At 40.4% G+C, this 25,726-nt stretch overlaps 1 protein-coding gene across 2 annotated transcripts in view; it reads right to left on the reverse strand.

The window, feature by feature from the left end:
* PCDH11X (protocadherin 11 X-linked) overlaps positions 1-25,726 on the reverse strand; it is a 475,627-nt gene that overhangs the window by 823 nt on the left and 449,078 nt on the right. The window lies entirely within an intron of this gene.

Below are 25,726 nucleotides of genomic sequence, written 5' to 3' on the forward strand. Positions count from 1 at the left end.
TCCCTTAAGTCCCTGCCCCAAGGGAGACTAACCAGGGACAGTTAACTTCAATTATCACAGCTACTAAACATGAGGAATTATATCTATGAGGGAGAAGTCCTCACATACAACAAAAATAACCTGGGTTTATTAGGAGGAGGAGCAGTGAAAGTCAGCATCTCCTTTGTTAGGGATAGTCTGTGTTTCCTCTGGCAACCTAGGTTTATTAGAAGGAGGGCTATTTAGGCTGTTATCATCCAGTATACCAGGAGGGGATTTACTAGCCTGGTTAGCAGGCAAACACATTCTGCAACAAGCACTTAGGTTGGGGCCCTGATTTAGGGCCATGCAGAGCTGGACATGGGGTACTTCTGTCCATTTGTCAAGTTTACTGCAGAAGTGATCTGATATATCATATTGCAATTTAATGTTGCATTAATGAGACATTTCCCCCCATCTTATAAGGATTACTGAGGCCATGCAGTGTTATAGAAGATCAGTTGTCTTTTTAAATCTTGCAATCTGAATTGTTTCCAGTGGGTTAAAAGTCATCTCAAGGGAGAGTCATTAGGAACCAAAGAAGAAGCCTTAGAGAAACTCCATTTCCAAGAAAATCCACCCTCGACCCCACCCAAGCTTTGAAGTGGCATCCCACACAGGATATGCCAGAGGTTCCCGGTGTCAAAGCAACAGGAGGTGTCCCTCAAACAAAATCTCTATGATCATCACCCTTCCCTGTAGGAGGGATGCAAGTCTCCCCCAGCTTCCCCTTTGCATTCTAGACTATGAATGGGTACCAGTGAATGGAACAAAGTACCATGTTGTGCTGTGCTGTGCCATAAAGAACCACTGTTTTAACCCATGGATAACACTAGTAAAGTGTACATGTATAGGTTGTCTTCAAATCATTTCTTTTTTTCTTTTTTAAAAAAATATTTTATTAATTTATTCATGAGAGACACAGAGAGAGAGAGGCAGAGACACAGGCAGAGGTAGAGGCAGGCTCCATGAAGGAGCCTGATGTGGGACTTGATCCTGGGACTCCAAGATCACGCCCTGGGCCAAAGGCAGGCGCTAAACCACTGAGCCACCCAGGGATCCCCCAAAATCATTTCTTATAGATAATTTTTTTAATAAAACGTATGTGGAGACACAATTTTGGCTCTGATGAGTTCTTAAAATATATAAAAACAGTGTCTTTACTGTAATTTTATAATTCATTGGATACTTTCAAACATGCTTAAAATTTCTTTTTATCAAACAATGAAATATAGACTATGGTAGTACAGAATATTTTTAAAGACAAGTACCTTGGGAATCATTTGAATTAAGACTTATTTATAGCAGAATCACAAGCACCACAAAGAGCTTACATATCTCCTCATGAATCATTACTTATCAGGGTTGCCTAATATTAGTGTAAAAATATTTAATGAGTTCATTTCCTTTTGAAGTTTTTATTTAAACTCCAGTTAGTTAATATACAAAGTAATATTACTTTCAGGTGTACAACATAGTAATTCAACAATTATATACAACACGTAATGTTCACCATAAGTGAAATCCTTCATCCTTATTACCTATTTCACCCATCCACTCACCAACCTCTCCTCTGGTAGCCATTAGTTTGTTCTCTGTAGTTAAGTGTCTGTTTCTTAGACTGCCTCTCTCTTTTTTATTCACTTTGCTCATTTGTTTTCTTTATTAAATTCTACATACTGGTGAAAATATATGGTTTTTTACTTTTCTCAAGCTGACTTATTTCACTTAGCATAACACTTTAACTCCATCCACATACTTTCAAAAAGCATGATTTATTTTTTATGACTGAGTACTATTCAATTGTATATATACACCACTGTTTCTTATTCATTCATAAGTTGATTCACATTTGGGCTGTTTTGATCATTTGGGGATTGTAGATAATGCTGCCATAAACATGAGGATGTATGTATCACTTTGAATTAGTGTTTTTGTATTCTTTGGGTAAATACGTAATTGTGAAATTGCTAGATCATAGGGTACTTCTGTACTTACTTTTTAAAGAAACTTCCAAACTGTTTTCCACAATGGATGCACCAGTTTGCATTTTCACCAATAGTGAAAAAGCGTTCCCTTTACTCCACATCCTTGTCAACACCTGTTGTTTCCTGTGTTGTTGATTTTCACCATTCTGACAGGTGTGATGTCATATCTAACTGTAGTTCTGATTTGTATTTATTTGATGATGAATGATGTTGAGCATATTGGCATGTGTCTGTTGGTCATTGGGATGTCTTCTTTGGAAAAATATCTACTTATATCTTCTACCGATTTTGTTTTCTTATTCCATAGATTGCCTTTTAGTTTTGTTGATTTTTTTCCTTTGCTATGCAGAAGTTTTTGATTTGTATTTTATTGTATTTTTTTAAAGATTTATTTATTTATTTTAGGGAGTGAGAGTATGGGGGAGGGTAGAGGTAAAGAATCTCAAGCAGACTCCCCATGATTGTGGAGCCTGATTCAGGACTCTCTATCTCACAACACTGAAATCATGACCTGAGTCAAAATCAAGAGTCAGGCACTTAACCCAATGAGCCACCCAGGCATTCAAGACGTTTTTGTTTTGATGAAGTCCTAATAGTTTGTTTTTGCTTTCATTTCCCTTGCTTCTGAAGACATACCTAAAAGAAGTTGTTATGGCCAATGTCAAAGAGGTTACTTCCTGTGTTCTCCTTTAGGATTTTGATGGCTTCTTGTCTCATTTCCTTTAACCCATTGTGAATTTATTTTTGCATATGGTATAAGAAAGTGGTCCAGTTTTATTTTTTGCATGTTGCTGTTCAGTTTTCTTAACAACATTTGTTGAAAAGACTGTCTTTTTTCCCCATCGTATATTATTTCCTGCATGGTTGAAGATGAATTGATCATGTAATTGTGGGCTCCTTTCAAGGTTTTCTATTCTGTTCCATGGATCTCTGTGTCTATATTTGGGGCAGTACCATAGTCTCTTGATCACTACAGCTTTGTACTATAACTTGAAGTCTGGAATTGTGATGGCTCCAACTATGCTTTTCTTTTTCTTTTTTTTTTTTAATTTTTTTCTTTTTAAATTTATTTATTCATGATAGTCACACGGAGAGAGAGAGAGAGAGGCAGAGACACAGGCGGAGGGAGAAGCAGGCTCCAAGCACCGGGAGCCCGACGTGGGATTCGATCCCGGGTCTCCAGGATCGCGCCCTGGGCCAAAGGCAGGTGCCAAACCGCTGCGCCACCCAGGGATCCCTGCTTTTCTTTTTTCAAGATGGTTTGGCTAAATGGGGACTTTTGTGGTTCCATACAAATCTTAGGATTTTTTTTTTATAGCTCCATGAAAAATTCTGTTGGCATTTTCATAGAGATTGAATTAAATATATAGATTGTGTTGGGTAGCATAGACTTTTAAATTTTGGGTAGTATAGACATTTTAATAATATCTATCCTTCCAATCCATAAGCATGGAATATTTTTTTCCATTTCTTTGTATAATTTTCAAATTCCTTCATCTGAGTTTTATAGTTTTCAGAGTATAGGTTTTTCACCTCTTGGTTAGGTTTATTCTTAGGATATTATTTTTTGATATAATTGTAAATGGGATTGATATTTGCATTCCTCCTTCTCAATTATTGCTGTATAGTAATGCAATGGATTTCTGTACATTGATTTTGTATCCTGCCACATTACTGAAATCGTATATCACTTCTAGCAGTTTTTGGTGGAATCTTTCAGGTTTTCCTCTTTTTTAAAGATTTTATTTATTTGAGAGAGACAGATATAACAACAGAGATAGCAAGAGAATGTGAACAGGGAGGAGAAGGAGAATCAGGCTCCCCATTGAGCAGGGGGCCCAATGCGGGGCTTGATCTCAGGACCCCAGGATCATGACCTGAGCTAAAGCCAGATGTTTAATTGACTGAGACATCCAGGTACTGCAGGTTATTCATATAGAGTAACATGTCATCAGTAAGATGTCATCTGCAAATGGTAAAAATTTGACCTCTTCTTTGCTGATTTGTATGCCTTTTATTTCTTTTTGTTTTCTGATTGCTGAGTCTAGGACTATGTTCAAATAACTGTGGTGAGAGCATACTTCCCTGTCTTGTTCCTTACTGAGGAAAAAATGTCATAGTTTTTCCCCATGGTGGATAAATAATATTAGTTCTGAGTTGTTCATATATGGACTTTATTGAGACATGCATGTTCCTTCTAAAACTACTTGTTGAGGACTTTTATAATGAATGGATGCTATACTTTCTCCAATGCTTTTCTGCATCTATTGAAATGATTACATGGTTCTTATTTATTAATGTGGTGTATCACATTGATCGATTTGCAAATACTGAACCACACTTGCAGCCCAGAAATAAATACCACTTGATGTGGTGAATGGAATTTTTAATGCATTTTTTGAATTCATTTGCTAGTGTTTTTGTTTGTTTTTTTTTTTTTTTGAGAATTTTTCATCCATGCTTATCAGAGATATTGGCCTGTAGTTCACTTTTTTAGTGGAGTCATTATCTGGTTTTTGTGTCAGGGTAATGCTTGTCTCATAGAATGAATTTGGTAGATTTACAACCTCTTCTATGTTTTTGGAATGCCTACTTCCACAGGTAGAATTCACCTGTGAAGCCATATGGCCCGCACTTGTGTTTGTTGTGATTTTTTTGATTACTGATTCCATTTTTTTGCTGGTTATTAGTCTGTTCAAATTTCTATTTCTTTCTGCTTCAATTTTGGTAGTTTATATGTTTCTAGAAATCTATGCACTTCTACATTGTCCAAGTTGTTGGCATATAGTTTTTCATAATTAGTGAATGTATTTTTTTTTTTTTTAATTTATTTTTTTATTGGTGTTCAATTTACTAACATACAGAATAACACCCAGTGCCCGTCACCCATTCACTCCCACCCCCCACCCTCCTCCCCTTCTACCACCCCTAGTTCGTTTCCCAGAGTTAGCAGTCTTTATGTTCTGTCTCCCTTTCTGATATTTCCCACACATTACTTCTCCCGTCCCTTATTTTCCCTTTCACTATTATTTATATTCCCCAAATGAATGAGAACATATAATGTTTGTCCTTCTCTGACTGACTTACTTCACTCAGCATAATACCCTCCAGTTCCATCCACGTTGAAGCAAATGGTGGGTATTTGTCATTTCTAATAGCTGAGTAATATTCCATTGTATACATAAACCACATCTTCTTTATCCATTCATCTTTCGTTGGACACCGAGGCTCCTTCCACAGTTTGGCTATCGTGGCCATTGCTGCTAGAAACATCGGGGTGCAGGTGTCCCGGCGTTTCATTGCATTTGTATCTTTGGGGTAAATCCCCAACAGTGCAATTGCTGGGTCGTAGGGCAGGTATATTTTTAACTGTTTGAGGAACCTCCACACAGTTTTCCAGAGTGGCTGCACCAGTTCACATTCCCACCAACAGTGTAAGAGGGTTCCCTTTTCTCCGCATCCTCTCCAACATTTGTTGTTTCCTGCCTTGTTAATTTTCCCCATTCTCACTGGTGTGAGGTGGTATCTCATTGTAGTTTTCATTTGTATTTCCCTGATGGCAAGTGATGCAGAGCATTTTCTCATATGCATGTTGGCCATGTCTATGTCTTCCTCTGTGAGATTTCTGTTCATGTCTTTTGCCCATTTCATGATTGGATTGTTTGTTTCTTTGGTGTTGAGTTTAATAAGTTCTTTATAGATCTTGGAAACTAGCCCTTTATCTGATATGTCATTTGCAAATATCTTCTCCCATTCTGTAGGTTGTCTTTGAGTTTTGTTGACTGTATCCTTTGCTGTGCAAAAGCTTCTTATCCTGATGAAGTCCCAATAGTTCATTTTTGCTTTTGTTTCTTTTGCCTTCATGGATGTATCTTGCAAGAAGTTACTATGGCCGAGTTCAAAAAGGGTGTTGCCTGTGTTCTTCTCTAGGATTTTGATGGAATCTTGTCTCACATTTAGATCTTTCATCCATTTTGAGTTTATCTTTGTGTATGGTGAAAGAGAGTGGTCTAGTTTCATTCTTCTGCATGTGGATGTCCAATTTTCCCAGCACCATTTATTGAAGAGACTGTCTTTCTTCCAATGGATAGTCTTTCCTCCTTTATCGAATATTAGTTGCCCATAAAGTTCAGGGTCCACTTCTGGATTCTCTATTCTGTTCCACTGATCTATGTGTCTGTTTTTGTGCCAGTACCACACTGTCTTGATGACCACAGCTTTGTAGTACAACCTGAAATCTGGCATTGTGATGCCCCCAGATATGGTTTTCTTTTTTAAAATTCCCCTGGCTATTCGGGGTCTTTTCTGATTCCACACAAATCTTAAAATAATTTGTTCTAACTCTCTGAAGAAAGTCCATGGTATTTTGATAGGGATTGCATTAAACGTGTATATTGCCCTGGGTAACATTGACATTTTCACAATATTAATTCTGCCAATCCATGAGCATGGAATATTTTTCCATCTCTTTGTGTCTTCCTCAATTTCTTTCAGAAGTGTTCTATAGTTTTGAGGGTATAGATCCTTTACATCTTTGGTGAGGTTTATTCCTAGGTATCTTATGCTTTTGGGTGCAATTGTAAATGGGATTGATTCCTTAATTTCTCTTTCTTCAGTCTCATTGTTAGTGTATAGAAATGCCACTGACTTCTGGGCATTGATTTTGTATCCTGCCACGCTACCGAATTGCTGTATGAGTTCTAGCAATCTTGGGGTGGAGACTTTTGGGTTTTCTATGTACAGTATCATGTCATCGGCGAAGAGGGAGAGTTTGACTTCTTCTTTGCCAATTTGAATGCCTTTAATGTCTTTTTGTTGTCTGATTGCTGAGGCTAGGACTTCCAGTACTATGTTGAATAGCAGTGGTGAGAGTGGACATCCCTGTCTTGTTCCTGATCTTAGGGGAAAGGCTCCCAGTGCTTCCCCATTGAGAATGATATTTGCTGTGGGCTTTTCGTAGATGGCTTTTAAGATGTCGAGGAATGTTCCCTCTATCCCTACACTCTGAAGAGTTTTGATCAGGAATGGATGCTGTATTTTGTCAAATGCTTTCTCTGCATCCAATGAGAGGATCATATGGTTCTTGGTTTTTCTCTTGCTGATATGATGAATCACATTGATTGTTTTACGGGTGTTGAACCAGCCTTGTGTCCCAGGGATAAATCCTACTTGGTCATGGTGAATAATTTTCTTAATGTACTGTTGGATCCTATTGGCCAGTATCTTGTTGAGAATTTTTGCATCCATGTTCATCAGGGATATTGGTCTGTAATTCTCCTTTTTGGTGGGGTCTTTGCCTGGCTTTGGAATTAAGGTGATGCTGGCTTCATAGAACGAATTTGGAAGTACTCCATCTCTTTCTATCTTTCCAAACAGCTTTAGGAGAATAGGTATGATTTCTTCTTTAAACGTTTGATAAAATTCTCCTGGGAAGCCATCTGGCCCTGGACTCTTGTGTCTTGGGAGGTTTTTGATGACTGCTTCAATTTCCTCCCTGGTTATTGGCCTGTTCAGGTTTTCTATTTCTTCCTGTTCCAGTTTTGGTAGTTTGTGGCTTTCCAGGAATGCGTCCATTTCTTCTAGATTGCCTAATTTATTGGCGTATAGCTGTTCATAATATGTTTTTAAAATCGTTTGTATTTCCTTGGTGTTGGTAGTGATCTCTCCTTTCTCATTCATGATTTTATTAATTTGAGTCTTCTCTCTCTTCTTTTTAATAAGGCTGGCTAATGGTTTATCTATCTTATTAATTCTTTCAAAGAACCAACTCCTGGTTCTGTTGATCTGTTCCACAGTTCTTCTGGTCTCGATTTCGTTGAGTTCTGCTCGAATCTTTATTAACTCCCTTCTTCTCTTGGGTGTAGGATCTATTTGCTGTTTTTTCTCTAGCTCCTTTATGTGTAAGGTTAGCTTTTGTATTTGAGTTCTTTCCAGTTTTTGAATGGATGCTTGTATTGCGATGTATTTCCCCCTTAGGACTGCTTTTGCTGCATCCCAAAGATTTTGAACGGTTGTATCTTCATTCTCATTAGTTTCCATGAATCTTTTTAATTCTTCCTTAATTTCCTGGTTGACCCTTTTATCTTTTAGCAGGATGGTCCTTAACCTCCATGTGTTTGAGGTCCTTCCAAACTTCTTGTTGTGATTTAGTTCTAATTTCAAGGCATTATGGTCCGAGAATATGCAGGGGACAATCCCAATCTTTTGGTATCGGTTCAGACCCGATTTGTGACCCAATATGTGGTCTATTCTGGAGAAAGTTCCATGTGCGCTTGAGAAGAATGTGTATTCGGTTGAGTTTGGATGTAAAGTTCTGTAGATATCTGTGAAATCCATCTGGTCCAGTGTATCATTTAAAGCTCTCGTTTCTTTGGAGATGTTTTGCTTAGAAGACCTATCGAGTATAGAAAGAGCTAGATTGAAGTCACCAAGTATAAGTGTATTATTATCTAAGTATTTCTTCACTTTGGTTAATAATTGATTTATATATTTGGCAGCTCCCACATTCGGAGCATATATATTGAGGATTGTTAAGTCCTCTTGTTGAATGGATCCTTTAAGTATGATATAGTGTCCCTCTTCATCTCTCACTACAGTCTTTGGGGTAAATTTTAGTTTATCTGATATAAGGATGGCTACCCCTGCTTTCTTTTGAGGACCATTCGAATGGTAAATGGTTCTCCACCCTTTTATTTTCAGGCTGTAGGTGTCCTTCTGTCTAAAATGAGTCTCTTGTAGACAGCAAATAGATGGGTCCTGCTTTTTTATCCAGTCTGAAACCCTGCGCCTTTTGATGGGGTCATTAAGCCCGTTCACATTCAGAGTTACTATTGAGAGATATGAGTTTAGTGTCATCATGATATCTATTAGTCTTTGTTTTTGTGGACTGTTCCACTGAACTTCTTCTTAAAGGGGAATTTTAAGAGTCCCCCTTAAAATTTCTTGCAGAGCTGGTTTGGAGGTCACATATTCTTTTAGTTGCTGCCTGTCTTGGAAGCTCTTTATCTCTCCTTCCATTTTGAATGAGAGCCTTGCTGGATAAAGTATTCTTGGTTGCATGTTCTTCTCATTTAGGACCCTGAATATATCCTGCCAGCCCTTTCTGGCCTGCCAGGTCTCTGTGGAGAGGTCTGCTGTTACCCTAATACTCCTCCCCATAAAAGTCAGGGATTTCTTGTCTCTTGCTGCTTTAAGGATCTTCTCCTTATCTTTGGAATTTGCAAGCTTCACAATTAAATGTCGAGGTGTTGAACGGTTTTTATTGATTTTAGGGGGGGATCTCTCTATTTCCTGGATCTGAATGCCTGTTTCCCTTCCCAGATTAGGAAAGTTTTCAGCTAGAATTTGTTCAAATACATATTCTGGCCCTCTGTCCCTTTCGGCGCCCTCGGGAACCCCAATTAAACGTAGGTTTTTCTTCCTCAGGCTGTCGTTTATTTCCCTTAATCTATCTTCATGGTCTTTTAATTGTTTGTCTCTTTTTTCCTCAGTTTCCCTCTTTGCTATCAACTTGTCTTCTATGTCACTCACTCGTTCTTCCACCTCGTTAACCCTCGTCGTTAGGACTTCTAGTTTGGATTGCATCTCATTCAATTGATTTTTAATTTCTGCCTGATTAGCTCTAAATTCTGCAGTCATGAAGTCTCTTGAGTCCTTTATACTTTTTTCTAGAGCCACCAGTAGCTGTATAATAGTGCTTCTGAATTGGCTTTCTGACATTGAATTGTAATCCAGATTATGTAACTCTGTGGGAGAGAGGACTGTTTCTGATTCTTTCTTTTGAGGTGAGGTTTTCCTTCTAGTCATTTTGCTCAGTGCAGAGTGGCCAAAAGCAAATTGTATTGGGAAAAAGAGAAAAAGAGAGGAGAGAAAGAAGGAAAGAAAGTGAAAGAGAAAAAAAAAGGGAAGAAAAGAAAAAAAAACGAGAAAAAAAAAAAGAAGAAAAAGAGAAAGAAAAAGAAAGGAGAAAAAAAGGGGGTGGGGGAAGGAAACAAATCAAAAAGCCAAACACAACAAAAACAAAAAAAAAAAAAAAAAAAAAAAAGAACCACAGGGGAGTATCTTCTGATTCTGTGTTCTTTAGGTCCCTTGGCTTCTCCTGGAAGTTGTCAGTCTAGCTGATCTTCTGGGGGAGGGGCCTGTTGTGCTGATTTTCAGGTGTTAGCAGTTGGGGGAGCTGCTGTGCCCCTGCCTGGTGCAGGGCTCAGTGGGGGTTGTTTACCCCGTGAGGCCGCAGGAGGAACAGCCCCAGTGGCGGGGCAGCTCTGGAAACCTGGATTCAGCTCCGGAGCTCTCCGTCTGCAGGGCCTGGAGGCTCCGGGGCGGGGCCGCTGATCTGCTCAGCTGGGGCAGGAGCGTCCTCGCTGTCCTGGGCCCTCCCGGTCTCTGCCTGTCCCGGAGGAGGCCGGATCCTGGGCTGTGTCCCGGCGCCCTGTGCTCCGGAGCCTGCGCTGGTGGATTCGCGCTCCCGGGCCGCGCAGCCCCCTCCGCGGAGCCGCCGCCCGAGCCCCTCCGAGCTGCTCCTGGAACCGCGCAGCCCCCTCCGCACGGAGCCTCTTCCTCTGCCCGAGCCCCTCCGAGCTGCTCCCGGGGCCGCGCAACCCCCTCCGCGGAGCCACCGCCCGAGCCCCTCCTGGCTGCTCCGGTCCCGCCGGGTCCCGCCGTGCGCGCTGCAGCCCTTAGGGAGCTCGGCGCACTCTCCTGGGCGCGCAGTTGCTCTGTTACTGTCCCAGGGAGCCCGAGGGCATCCCCGCCCTCCTGGGTCCTGCTCCAACTCCCCGCGAGCCCCTTTCCGCCCGGGAAGGTCGGTGCAGCTCCTGCTCCTCCGGGACGGGGCTCTCCTGTCCTGGGGACACTCGCCCCGGCCTCAGCCCGGCTCCTCGCGGGGCCCCTCCCCCTTGGAGGCCTTTGTTTCTTTACTTCTTTTTCCCCGTCTTCCTACCTTGATAGAAGCGCGAACTCTTCTCACTGTTGCATTCCAGCTGGTCTCTCTTTAAATCTCAGGCCGAATTCATAGATTTTCAGGATAATTTGAAGGTTTTCTAGGTAGTTTGGTGGAGACAGGTGATTTGGGGACCCTACTCTTCCGCCATCTTGCTCCTCCCCCCAGTGAATGTATTTTTTTAAAAAAAGATTTTATTTATTTATTCAGGAGAGACACAGAGAGATAGGCAGAGGGAGAATCAGGCTCCATGCAGGGAACCCGATGTGGGACTCCATCCCAGGACCCCGGGATCATGCCCTGAGCCAAAGGCAGATGCTTTAACTGCTGAGCCACTCAGGCATCCCTGAATGTATTTCTTTTTTTTTCTTTTTTTTAATTTTTTATTTATTTATGATAGGCTGTGACACAGTGAGAGAGAGAGAGAGGCAGAGACACAGGCAGAGGGAGAAGCAGGCTCCATGCACTGGGAGCCCGATGTGGGATTCGATCCTGGGTCTCCAGGATCGCGCCCTGGGCCAAAGGCAGGCACTCAACCGCTGCGCCACCCAGGGATCCCCCTGAATGTATTTCTTGATTGTTATTTCTTTTCTCCCATTTTAAAATTTTATTTACTTGAGTCCTTCCCATTTTCTTTTTTATAGGTCTGGCTAGAGTTATGTTTTCATATTTCAATGCTATCAAATTTATTAGTTTTAAAAAAATCAACTCCTGGTTTCATTTATCTTTTCTAGTGTATTTTGTTTTGTTTCTATATCATTTATTTCTGCTGTACTTTTTATTATTTCCTTCATTCTGCATTTTTGGTTTAGTCTGTCCTTTTTTAAGGCTCTTTTAAGTGTAAGGATAGGATGTTTATTTGAAATCTTTCTTGCTTCTTGAGGACGGCCTATACTGCTATATACTGCCATCTTCGGACTGATCTTGCTACATCCCAAAGGTTTTGCACTGTCATTTGTCCATTTTCATTTAAAAAATATTTATTTATTTATTTAGGAAAATGCCTGGGTGGCTCAGCGGTTGAGCGCCTGCCTTCAGTTTGGGGCATGATCCCGGGGTCCAGGATGGAGTCCCACATCGGGCTCCACGGGAAGCCTGCTTCTCCTTCTGCCTGTGTCTCTGTCTCTCTCTCTTTGTGTCTCTCATGAATAAATAAATAAAATCTTTTAAAAAATTATTTATTTATTTGAGAGAGAGAGTGAGAGAAAGAACACAAGCAGCAGGGAGGGGCAGAGGGAGAGGGAACAGGGAGCCTGATGTGGGGCTCGCTCCCAGAACCCTGAGAAGGTGTATGATACAATTTCAATCTTTTTGTATTTGTTGAAGCTTGTTTTGTGACCTTATATGTGACCCCTTCTGGGGATGTCCCATTTTCAATTGAAAAGAATATGTATTCTTCTGTGTTAGAATTGAATGTTCTGAATATATCTGTTAAGTCCATCTGGTCCAATATGTCATTGAAAGCCATTGTTTCCTTGTTGATTTTCTGTTTAGCTGATTTGTCCCTTGACGTACATAGGTTGTTAAAGCCCACTACTATTATTGTTTTATTATCAATTAATTCCTTTATGTTTTTTATTGTTCCATATATTTAGGTTGTCCAGCGTGAGTTCATAACATTTACAATTGTTGTATCTTTTTCTTGAGTTGTCCCCTTCATGTTTATATAATACCCTTCTTTGTCTCTTTTAAAGTGTTTGTTTTAAAGTGTGGATTTTCTAATATGCAGGATAAAGCAGTGACAGAAAAAAATGCCAAAACAGAGTTATGTATCCTAAATGAAAGAACAGGATAAGAACACAGCCAGTGATGTACAAGAAACAGATATAACTAACATGCCTGGAGAATTCATTTTTAAGTTTTTATTTAAATTCTAGTTAGTTAACATATATTGTAGCATTGGCTTCAGGAATAGGTTTTAGTAATTCAACACTTACATATAATACCCAGTGCTCGGCAAAACAAGTGCCCTCCTTAAAACCCATCACCCATTTAGCTCCACACTTGCCCACCTCCCCTCCAGCAACTCTCAGTTTGTTCTCTATAGTTAAAAGTCTCTTATGGTGTTTCTCTCTTTTTTCTCCCTTCCACTATGTTTATCTGTTTTCTTTCTAAATTTCACACATGAGTGAAATCATATGGTATTTGTCTCTCTCTGACTTACTTATTTCACTTAGCATAATACACTCTAGCTCCATCCAGGTCATTGCAAATCACAAGATTTCACTTTGTGATGGCTGAGTAATATACTCCATTTTACATAATGGAGTGATATGAATATATCACTTCTTTATCCATTCATCTGTCCATGGACATCTCAGCTCTTGTCATAGTATTTCCATAATTTTTCAATTGTAGATAATGCTATTTAAACATCAGGGTACACATGTCCCCTCAAATCACTATTTTTGTATCCTTTGGGTAAGTATCTGGTAGTGCAATTGCTCAGTCATAGGGTATTTCTATTTTTAAATTCTTGAGGAAACTTCATACTATTTTACAAAGGGACTGCACCAGTTTGCATTTCCACCAAAGTGTAAGATGATTCCCCTTTCTCCACATCCTCACCTATACCTGTTGTTTCCTGTGTTGTTAATTTTAGCCATTCTGACAGATGTGAAGTGATATCACATTGTAATTTTGATTTGCATTTCCCTGATGATAAGTAATATTGAGCATCTTTTCCTATGTTGGTGAGACATCTGTAGGTCTTTGGGAAAATGTCTTTTCATATCTTCTGCTCATATCTTTTTTTTAATTTATTTTTTATTGGTGTTCAATTTACTAACATACAGAATAACCCCCAGTGCCCGTCACCCATTCACTCCCACCCCCCGCCCTTCTCCCCTTCCACCACCCCTAGTTCATTTCCCAGAGTTAGCAGTCTTTACGTTCTGTCTCCCTTTCTGATATTTCCCACACATTTCTTCCCCCTTCCCTTATATTCCCTTTCACTATTATTTATATTCCCCAAATGAATGAGAACATATGTTTGTCCTTCACCGACTGACTTACTTCACTCAGCATAATACCCTCCAGTTCCATCCACGTTGAAGCAAATGGTGGGTATTTGTCATTTCTAATTGCTGAGTAATATTCCATTGTATACATAAACCACATCTTCTTTATCCATTCATCTTTCGTTGGACACCGAGGCTCCTTCCACAGTTTGGCTATCGTGGCCATTGCTGCTATAAACATCGGGGTGCAGGTGTCCCGGAGTTTCATTGCATTTGTATCTTTGGGGTAAATCCCCAACAGTGCAATTGCTGGGTCGTAGGGCAGGTATATTTTTAACTGAGGAACCTCCACACAGTTTTCCAGAGTGGCTGCACCAGTTCACATTCCCACCAACAGTGTATGAGGGTTCCCTTTTCTCCGCATCCTCTCCAACATTTGTGGTTTCCTGCCTTGTTAATTTTCCCCATTCTCACTGGTGTGAGGTGGTATCTCATTGTGGTTATATATGCCAATAAATTAGGCAATCTAGGAGAAATGGACGCATTCCTGGAAAGCCACAAACTACCAAAACTGGAACAGGAAGAAATAGTAAACCTTAACAGGCCAATAACCAGGGAGGAAATTGAAGCAGTCATCAAAAACCTCCCAAGACACAAGAGTCCAGGGCCAGATGGCTTCCCTGGGGAATTTTATCAAACGTTTAAAGAAGAAACCATACCTATTCTCCTAAAGCTGTTTGGAAAGATAGAAAGAGATGGAGTACTTCCAAATTCGTTCTATGAGGCCAGCATCACCTTAATTCCAAAACCAGACAAAGACCTCACCAAAAAGGAGAATTACAGACCAATATCCCTGATGAACATGGATGCAAAAATTCTCAACAAGATACTGGCCAATAGGATCTAACAGTACATTAAGAAAATTATTCACCATGACCAAGTAGGATTTATCCCTGGGACACAATGGTGGTTCAACACCCGTAAAACAATCATGTGATTCATCATATCAGCAAGAGAAAAACCAAGAACCATATGATCCTCTCATTAGATGCAGAGAAAGCATTTGACAAAATTCTGCTCATATCTTAACTGGATTATAGGTTTTTAGGTGTTGAGTTTGATGAGTTCTTTATAGATCTTGAATACTAACCCTTTATCAGGTATGCCATTTGAAAATATATTTTCCCATTCCATAGGTTATCTTTTTGTGTTGTTGATTGTTTCCTTCACTGTGCAGAAAGTTTTATCTTGATGAAGTCCCAATAGTGTGTTTCCACTTTTGTTTCTCTTGCCTTAGATGTGTCTAGTAAGAACTTCCATTGGCTGATGTCAGAGAGGTTGCCTGTGTTTTCCTTTAGGATTTTGATGGCTTTGTGTCTTACTTTTCATTCATTTTTAGTTTATTTTGGTGTATAGTGTAAAAAATGTTCCACTTTAGTTCTTTTTCATCTAGCTGTACAGATTTCCCAACACCATTTGTTAAAGAGACTGTCTATTTTCCATTGGATATTCTTTCCTGCTTTTTTGGAGATAATTGACCATAGTTGTGGGTTCATTTCTGGATTTTTCCTTCCATTCCATTGATCTATGTGTCTGTTTTGTGCCAGTACCATCCCATCTTGATTAATAAAGCTTTGTGATATAGCATGAAGTCCAGAATTGTGATATATCCAGCTTTGCTTTTCCTTTTTAAGATTGCTTTTGCTATTCAGGGTCTTTTCTGGTTCCATAAAAATTTCAGGATTGTTTCTTCTAACTATGTGAAACATCCTGTTGGTGTTTTGATATTAATTGCATTATAGTCAATTGCTTTGGGTAGGATACACATTTTAACAATATTTGTTCATCCAATCAATGGCCATGGAATATTTTTCCAATTTTTTTTCATCTTGAATTTCTTTCAAAGTTCTTAAATATATTTCAAAGTACAGATCTTTTATCTCTTTGGTTAGGTTTATTCCTAGATATCTTATGATAATTTTTAGTGCAATTGTAAATGGGATCAATTCCTTGATTTCTTTTTCTGGTGTTTCATTATTGGTGTATAGAAATGCCACAGAATTTACTGAATTCGTATATTAGTTCTAACATTTTTTTTGTGGTAGTCTTTTGAGTTTTCAGCATGCAACATCACATTTCTGAGAATAGAGAAATGTGACTTTTTCCATGCCAATTTCTATGCATTTTATTTCTCTTTGTTGTCTGATTGCTGAGGCTAAGACTTCCAGTGCATTGTTAAATGACAGTGGTGTGAATGGACAACCCTGTCTTGTTTCTGATCTTAGAGGAAAATCTCTCAGTTTTTCCCCACTGAAGATGATATTCTCTGTGGGTCTTTCATCCATGGACTTTTTGATGTTGAGTTATGTTCCCTCTATCCCTACTTTGTTTAGGACATTTATCAAGAATGGATGTTATACTTTGTGAAAAGATTTTGTCTGCATCTATTGACAGGGCCATATAGTTCTTTTCTTTTATTATTGTGGTGTATCACAATGATTGATTTGTGAATACTGCACCAAAATTACAGCCCATAAATAAGTCTCAATTGATCATGTTGAATAATTCATTTAATGTACTGTTGGATTCAATTGGCTAGTATCTTGAAATTTTTTTGTATCCATGTTAACGAGGGATTTTGGCCTGTAATTCTTCTTTTTAGTGGGATTTTTGTAAGGTTTTGGAATCAAGGTAATTCTGACCTCAGATAATAAGTTTGGGAGTTTCCCTTCCATTTCTACTTTTTGGAACAGTTTGAGAATAATAGGCATTAATTTTTCTTTAAATATTTTATAGAATTCCACTGGGAAGCTTACTAGCCCTAGACTTTTTATGTTGTTGGGAGCTGAGATTTCTGATTACTGATTCGATTTCTTTACTGGCTATCAGTCTGTTCAATTTTTCTAATTCTTCCTGTTCTAGTTTTGGTAGATTGTATGTTTCTAGGAATGTATCAATTGCTTCCAGATTGCCCAATTTCTTTGCATATAATTTTTCATAATATTCTCTTATAATTTTTTGTATATCTGTAATATTGATTGTGATTTCTTTCTTTCTCATTTTCTCTCTTATTTCATTTATTTGGGTCCTTTCTGTTTTCCTTTTGATAAGTGTGGGTTAAGGGTTCTTCAGTTTTATTAAATCTTTCAAAGAACCAACTCCTAGTTTGTTTTTTAATCCATCCTACTGTTTGTTGTTGTTTTTTTAATTTATTTTTGCTCTAATATTTATTATTTCCCTTCTTCTGGCTTTACATTTAACTTGCTATTCTTTTTGTAGCTCCTTTAGGTATGGTTAGGGTCTGTATTTGAGACTGCTCTTGGTTCATGCAGCAGTCCTGTATTGCTATATACTTCCTCTTTGATCTCTTTTGCTGCATCCCAAAAGTTTTTGTTTTGTTTTGTTTTGGTTTGGTTTATTTGTTGTTTTTTTACTGCTGTGTGATCATTTTCATTGGCTTACATGCATGTTTTTATTTCTTCTTAAATTTCCTGTTTAACCAATTCATTCTTTAGAAGGATGTACTTTAACCCCCATGTATTTGTGATCTTTCCAAATTTTTGCTTATGATTGAACTCAATTTTCATGGCATTTTGGTCAGAAAATATGCATAGTTTGATCTCAAACTTTTTGTGTTTGTTGAGGCTTGACTTGTGATTCTCTATTCTAGAGAATGTTCAATATGCATTCAAAAAGAATGTTGTTGTTTTTTCTGATTTAGGATGAAATGCTCTGAATATGTATGTTAAGTCTATCTGGTCCACTGTCTCATTCAATGCCTTTGTTTTAAAAAAAAAAAAAAAACGCCTTTGTTTCCTTGTTCTTATTCTGTTTAGATGATTTGTCCCATTGATGTAAGTGGGTGTTAAAGACACTACTATTATTATATTATTATCAGTGAGTTTCATTGTGTTTGTTATTAATTGATTTATGTATCTGGGTGCTCCCAAGTTGGCAGCATAAATACATAAAATATTTAAATCTTCGTGATGGATAGATCACTTTATTATGATATAGTACCCTTCTTCATCTCTCGTTAAAGTCTTTGGTTTAAAATCTAGTTTGTCTGATATAAGTATGGCTACTTTGGCTTTGTTTTGAGGTCCAATAGCATGATTATGTCCACATCTTGTCACTTTCATTCTGCAGGTGACTTAAAGTCTAAAATCAGTCTCTTGGGGGGTGGGGCAAGTTGGCAAAGGAATAGGATCCCCAAGTCACCTGTCCCCACCAACTTACATAGATAACTTTGAAATCATCCTGAAAACTAATGAATTCGAACTGAGATTTAAAGAGGGAACAGCTGGGGAGGAGGGGCAAGATGGCGGAAGAGTAGGGTCCCCAAATCACCTGTCCCCATCAAACTACCTAGATAACCTTCAAATCATCCTGAAAATTTACGAATTTGGCCTGAGATTTAAAGAGAGAACAGCTGGAATGCTACAGTGAGAAGAGTTCGCGCTTCTACCAAGGAAGGAAGACGGGGAAAAAAGAAATAAAGAAACAAAAGGCATCCAAGGGAGACTGGCCCCGCGAGGAGCCGGGCTAAGGCCGGGGTGAGTGACCCCAGGACAGGAAAGCTCCGTCCCGGAGAAGCAGGAGCTTCACCAATCTTCCCGGGCGGAAAGGGGCTCGCAGGGAGTTAGAGCAGGACCCCAGGAGGGCGGGGATGCCCTCGGGCTCCCTGGGACACTAACAGACACCTGTGCGCCCAGGAGAGTGCGCCGAGCTCCCTAAAGGGCTGCAGCGCACACAGGCATTGACCCAGGAGCAGCTCCGAGGGGCTCGGGGGACGGCTCCGTGGAGGGGGCTGGGCGGCGGGAGCACGAATCCAACAGCGCCGGGCGGGGAGTACTGGGCGCCGGGGACACAGCCCAGGATGCGGACCCCTTCGGGACAGGCAAAGGCCAGGAGGGCCCAGGACCGCAAGGACGCTCCTGCCCCAAGCTGAGCAGATCAGCGGCCCCGCCCCTGAGCATCCAGGCCCTGTGGACGGAGAGCTCCTTAGTTTTCTTTTTTTTTTTTTTATGACAGTCACACACACAGAGAGAGAGAGAGAGAGAGAGAGAGAGGCAGAGACACAGGCAGAGGGAGAAGCAGGCTCTATGCACTGGGAGCCCGACGTGGGATTCGATCCGGAGTCCCCATGATCGCGCCCTGGGCCAAAGGCAGGCGCTAAACTGCTGCGCCACCCAGGGATCCCCGAAAGCTCTGTAGTTACTGCAGGGGCTGAATCCAGGGCTCCAGAGCTGACTGCCGCCACTGTGGCTGTTCCTCCTGGGGCCTCACGGGGTAAACAACCCCCACGGAGCCCTGACCCAGGCAGGGGCCAGAGCAGCTCCCCCAAGTGCTAACACCCGAAAATCAGCAACATGCACCTCCCCCAGAGACCAGCTAGACGGACAAGTTCCAGGGGAAGTCAAGGGACTTAAAGTATACAGAATCAGAAGAGACTCCCCTATGTTTTTTTGTTTGTTTGTTTCTTTTGTTTTTGATTTCTGTTTGCTTCCCCCACCCTTTTTTTCATTCTCTTTTTCATCTCTATTTTTTTCTTTTTTTCTTCATTTCTTCTTTTTTCTTTTTCTCTTTTCTTTCCTTCTTTCTCTCCTCTCTTTTTCTCCTTTTCCCAATACAACTTGTTTTTGGCCATTCTGCACTGAGCAAAATGACTAGAAGGAAAACCTCACCTCAAAAGAAAGAATCAGAAACAGTCCTCTCTCCCACAGAGTCACAAAATCTGGATTACAATTCAACGTTAGAAAGCCAATTCAGAAGCTCTATTGTAAAGCTACTGGTGGCTCTAGCAAAAAGCATAAAAGACTCAAGAGACTTCATGACTGCAGAATTTAGATCTAATCAGGCAGAAATAAAAAATCAATTGAATGAGATGCAGTCCAAACTAGAAGTCCTAACGAGGAGGGTTAACGAGGTGGAAGAACGAGTGAGTGACATAGAAGACAAGTTGATGGCAAAGAGGGAAACTGAGGAAAAAAGAGACAAACAATTAACAGACCATGAGGATAGATTAAGAGAAATAAACGACAGCCTGAGGAAGAAAAACCTACATTTAATTGGGGTTCCCGAGGGCGCCGAAAGGGCCAGAGGGCCAGAATATGTATTTGAACAAATCATAGCTGAAAACTTTCCTAATCGGGGAAGGGAAACAGGCATTCAGATCCAGGAAATAGAGAGATTCCCCCCCCCCAAAATCAATAAAAAACCGTTCAACACCTCGACATTTAATAGTGAAGCTTGCAAATTCCAAAGATAAAGAGAAGATCCTTAAAGCAGCAAGAGACACGAAATCCCTGACATTTATGGGGAGGAGTATTAGGGTAACAGCAAACCTCTCCACAGAGACCTGGCAGGCCATAAAGGGCTGGCATGATATATTCAGGGTCCTAAATGAGAAGAACATGCAACCAAGAATACTTTATCCAGCAAGGCTTTCATTCAGAATGGAGGGAGAGATAAAGAGCTTCCAAGACAGGCAGGAACTGAAAGAATATGTGACCTCCAAACCAGCTCTGCAAGACATTTTAAGGGGGACTCTTAAAATTCCCCTTTAAGAAGAAGTCCAGTGGAACAATCCACAAAAACAAGGACTGAATAGATATCATGATGACACTACACTCATATCTTACAATAGTAACTCTGAACGTGAACGGGCTTAATGACCCCATGAAAAGGCGCAGGGTTTCAGACTGGATAAAAAAGCAGGACCCATCTATTTGCTGTCTACAAGAGACTCATTTTAGACAGAAGGACACCTACAACCTGAAAATAAAAGGTTGGAGAACCATTTACCATTCAAATGGTCCTCAAAAGAAAGCAGGGGTAGCCATCCTTATATCAGAAAAACTAAAATTTACCCCGAAGACTGTAGTGAGAGATGAAGAGGGACACTATATCATACTTAAAGGATCTATCCAACAAGAGGACTTAACAATCCTCAATATAAATGCCTGAATGTGAGAGCTGCCAAATATATCAATCAATTAATAACCAAAGTGAAGAAATACTTAGATAATAATAAACTTATACTTGGTGAACTTCAATATAGCGCTTTCTATACTCGATAGGTCTTCTAAACACAACATCTCCAAAGAAACGAGAACTTTAAATGATACACTAGACCAGATGGATTTCACAGATACTTACAGAACTTTACATCCAAACCAAACTGAATACACATTCTTCTCAAGTGTACATGGAACTTTCTCCAGAATAGACCAAATACTGGGTCACAAATCAGGTCTGAATCGATACCAAAAATTGGGATCGTCCCCTACATATTCGCAGACCATAATGCCTTGAAATTAGAGCTAAATCACAACAAGAAGTTGGGAAGGACCTCAAACACGTGGAGGTTAAGGACCATCCTGCTAAAAGATGAATGGTTCAACGAGGAAATTAAGGAAAAATTGAAAAGATTTATGGAAACTAATGAGATTGAAGATACAAGTGTTCAAAACCTTTGGGATACAGCAAAAGCAGGCCTGAGGGGGAAGTACATCATGATGAAAGCATCCATTCAAAAACTGGAAAGAACTCAAATATAAAAGCTAACCTTACACCTAAAGGAGCTAGAGAAAAAACAGCAAATAGATCCTACACCCAGCAGAAGAAGAGAGTTAATAAAGATTTGTGGAGAACTCAACGAAATCGAGACCAGAAGAACTGTGGAATAGATCAATAAAACCAGGAGTTGGTTCTTTGAAAGAATTAATAAGAACATAAAACATTAGCCAGCCTTATTAAAAAGAAGAGAGAGTGAACTCAAATTAATAAAATCATGAATGAGAAAGGAGAGATCACCACCAACACCAAGGAAATACCAACGATTTAAAAAACATATTATGAACAGCTATATGCCAATAAATTAGGCAATCTAGAAGAAATGGACGTATTTCTGGAAAGCCACAAAATACCAAAACTGGAACAGGAAGAAATAGAAAACCTGAACAGGCCAATAACAAGGGAGGAAATTGAAGCAGTCATCAAAAACCTCCCAAGACACAAGAGTCCAGGGCCAGATGGCTTCCCAGGGGAATTTTATCAAACGTTTAAAGAAGAAACCATACCTATTCTACTAAAGCTGTTTGGAATTATAGAAAGAGATGGAGTACTTCCAAATTCGTTCTATGAGGCCAGCAACATCTTAATTCCAAAACCAGACAAAGACCCCACCAAAAAGGAGAATTACAGACCAATATCCCTGATGAACATGGATGCAAAAATTCTCAACAAGATACTAGCCAATAGGATCCAACAATACATTAAGAAGATTATTCACCATGACCAAGTAGGATTTATCCCCGGGACACAAGGCTGGTTTAACACTTGTAAAACAATCAATGTGATTCATCATATCAGCAAGAGAAAAACCAAGAACCATATGATCCTCTCATTAGATGCAGAGAAAGCATTTGACAAACTACAGCATCCATTCCTGATCAAAACTCTTCAGAGTGTGGGGATACAGGGAACATTCCTCAACATCTTAACAGCCATCTACGAAAACCCCACAGCAAATATAATTCTCAATGGGGAAGCACTGGGAGCCTTTCCCCTAAGATCAGGAACAAGACAGGGATGTCCCCTCTCACCACTGCTATTCAACATAGTACTGGAAGTCCTCGCCTCAGCAATCAGACAACAAAAAGACATTAAAGGCATTCAAATTGGCAAAGAAGAATCAAACTCTCCCTCTTTGCCGATGACATGATACTCTACATAGAAAACCCAAAAGCATCCAACCCAAATTGCTAGAACTCATACAGCAATTTGGTAGCGTGGCAAGATACAAAAGCAAGGCAGAGAAATCAGTAGCATTGTTATACACTAACAATGAGACTGAAGAAAGAGAAATTAAGGAATCCATGCTATTTTCAATTACACCCAAAAGCATAAGATACCTAGGAATAAACCTAACCAAACAGGTAAAGGATATATGCCCTAAAAACTAGAGAACACTTCTGAAAGAAATTGAGGAAGACACAAAGAGATGGAAAAATATTCCATGCTCAAGGATTGGCAGAATTAATATTGTGAAAATGTCAATGTTACCCAGGGCAATATACACGTTTAATGCAATCCCTATCAAAATACCATGGACTTTCTTCAGAGAGAACAAATTATTTTAAGATTTGTGTGGAATCAGAAAAGACCCCATATAGCCAGGGGAATTTTATAAATGAAAACCATATCTGGGGACATCACAATGCCAGATTTCAGGTTGTACTACAAAGCTGTGGTCATCAAGACAGTGTGGTGCTGGCACAAAAAAAGATACATAGATCAATGGAACAGAATAGAGAACCCAGAAGTGGACCCTGAACTTTATGGTCAACTAATATTCAATAAACGAGGAAAGACTATCCATTGGAAGAAAGACAGTCTCTTCAATAAATGGTGCTGGGAAAATTGGACATCCACCTGCAGCAGAAGAAAACTAGACCACTCTCTTGCACCATACATAAAGATAAAGTAAAAATGGATGAAAGATCTAAATATGAGACAAGATTCCATCAAAATCCTAGAGGAGAACACAGGCAACATCCTTTTTGAACTCAGACACAGTAACTTCTTGCAAGATGCATCCACGAAGGCAAAAGAAACAAAAGTAAAAATGAACTATTGGGATTTACTCAAGATAAGAAGCTTTTGCACAGCAAAGGAAACAGTCAACAAAACTAAAAGACAACCTACAGAATGGGAGAAGATATTTGCAAATGATATTTCAGATAAAGGGCTAGTTTCCAAGATTTATAAAGAACTTATTAAACTCAACACCAAAGAAACAAACAATCCAGTCATGAAATGGGCAAAAGTAATGAAGAGAAATCTCACAGAGGAAGACACATGGCCAACATGCACATGGGAAAATGCTCTGCATCACTTGCCATCAGGGATATACAAAACCACAATGAGATACCACCTCACACCAGTGAGAATGGGGAAAATTAACAAGGCAGGAAACCACAAATGTTGGAGAGGATGCTGAGAAAAGGGAACCCTCTTACACTGTTGGTGGGAATGTGAACTGGTGCAGCCACTCTGTAAAACTGTGGAGGTTCCTCAAATAGTTAAAAATAGACCTGCCCTATGACCCAGCAATTGCACTGTTGGCGATTTACCCCAAAGATACAGATGCAATGAAACGCCGGGACACCTGCACCCCGATGTTTCTAGCAGTTAAATCCACAATAGCCAAACTGTGGAAGGAGCCTCGGTGTCCATCAAAAGATGAATGGATAAAGAAGATGTGGTTTATGTATACAATGGAATATTACTCAGCGATTAGAAACGACAAATACCCACCATTTGCTTCAACGTGGATGGAACCGGAGGGTCTTATGCTGAGTGAGATAAGTCAATTGGAGAACGAGAAACATTATATGTTCTCATTCATTTGGGGAATATAAATAATAGTGAAAAGGAATATAAGGGAAGGGAGAAAAAGTGTGCGGGAAATATCAGAAAGGGAGACAGAACATAAGGACTCCTAACTCTGGAAAACAAACTAGGGGTGGTGGAAGGGGAGGAGGGCGGGGGGTGGGGGTGAATGGGTGACGGTCACTGAGGGGGGCACTTGACGGGATGAGCACCTGGTGTTATTCTGTATGTTGTCAAATTGAACACCAATAAAAAATAACTTTATTACATAAAAAAAGAGAGAACAGCTGGAAAGCTACAGAGAGAAGGGTTTTCACTTCTAACAAGGTGTAAAGGTGGGAAAAAAAATGAAAAATAACCAAGTAGGGGAGGGGCCCCTGTGAGGAGCCGGGCTAATACCTGGCGGTGAAAGCCTCCCGGGATAGGAAAGCCCAGCCCCAGAGAAGCAGGAGCTTTAAAAATCCGCACTGGATTCTTCCCAGAGACATTAAGGCATTTAGCAGAGAACTCGGGTAGAATGGCAGGAGGGGCAGTGGAGCCTCCAGTTTTCTGGAGTCACTAATAAAGTGCACCCCCGGGGAGAGTGCACCACAGACTTTGGGCCAAGCGTGGTAAAGGGATCAAGCGCGCGCCTGGCAGGACCTCCGAGGAAGCTCAGGGGTGGCTCCAGGAAGAGGGGGCTGCGTCCTGCTGCCTTCTGGAGCCCCCACCATGGGAGCTTGATTCCAGCAGTACAGGCCCTAGATTCCAGAGCGCCGATTGCACACAGCCCAGAATCCTGTGTTCCCCAAACCACCCCCGGACAGGCAGAGGCAGGGAGGGCACAGGACAGCGAAGACTCTCCTGCTGCCAGTCGCCCCAAGCTGAGCAGACAAGCACTCCCTGCCCCGGAGCATCTAGGCCAGTGAGGACTGGGAGCTGCGGTAGTTACAGTGGTTGCTGTCTCCAGAGCTGGGGACATGGCCACTGCCAGTGTTACTCCTCCTTGTGTCATCATGTGCCTGGGATGAGCAGGGTCGCCAGAAACAGGAGCCTCACAGGATAAACAGCTCCCACTGAGCCCAGCACCTGGCAGGGGAAGGGGCAGCTCCCCCAGGTGCACACACCTGAGAATCAGCACAACAGGCCCCTCCCCCAGAAGACCAGCTGGAAAAACAGGGGAAGAGCAAGTTCTTGACCAAGCACTGGTAGAAAGCTCCAGGGGAAGTGGAGGGATTTACACTATATAGATCAAGAGGATATCCCTCCTTTCCCCCCCTTTTTCCAGTACAACTCGTTTTAATATCAGATTGTAAATTTCCATTTTTCTCTTTTCCCTCCTTAATTACAATATTTTGCCACCTCTTCATTTTTAAGATTCTTCCTTTTTACTTTCATATTTCTACAATTAGAGGTCCTAGATATATTTTCCACTTCTAGAT

The sequence above is a fragment of the Canis aureus genome, chromosome X (genome assembly GCF_053574225.1).
Source record: "Canis aureus isolate CA01 chromosome X, VMU_Caureus_v.1.0, whole genome shotgun sequence".
NCBI classification, from domain to species: Eukaryota; Metazoa; Chordata; class Mammalia; order Carnivora; family Canidae; genus Canis; species Canis aureus.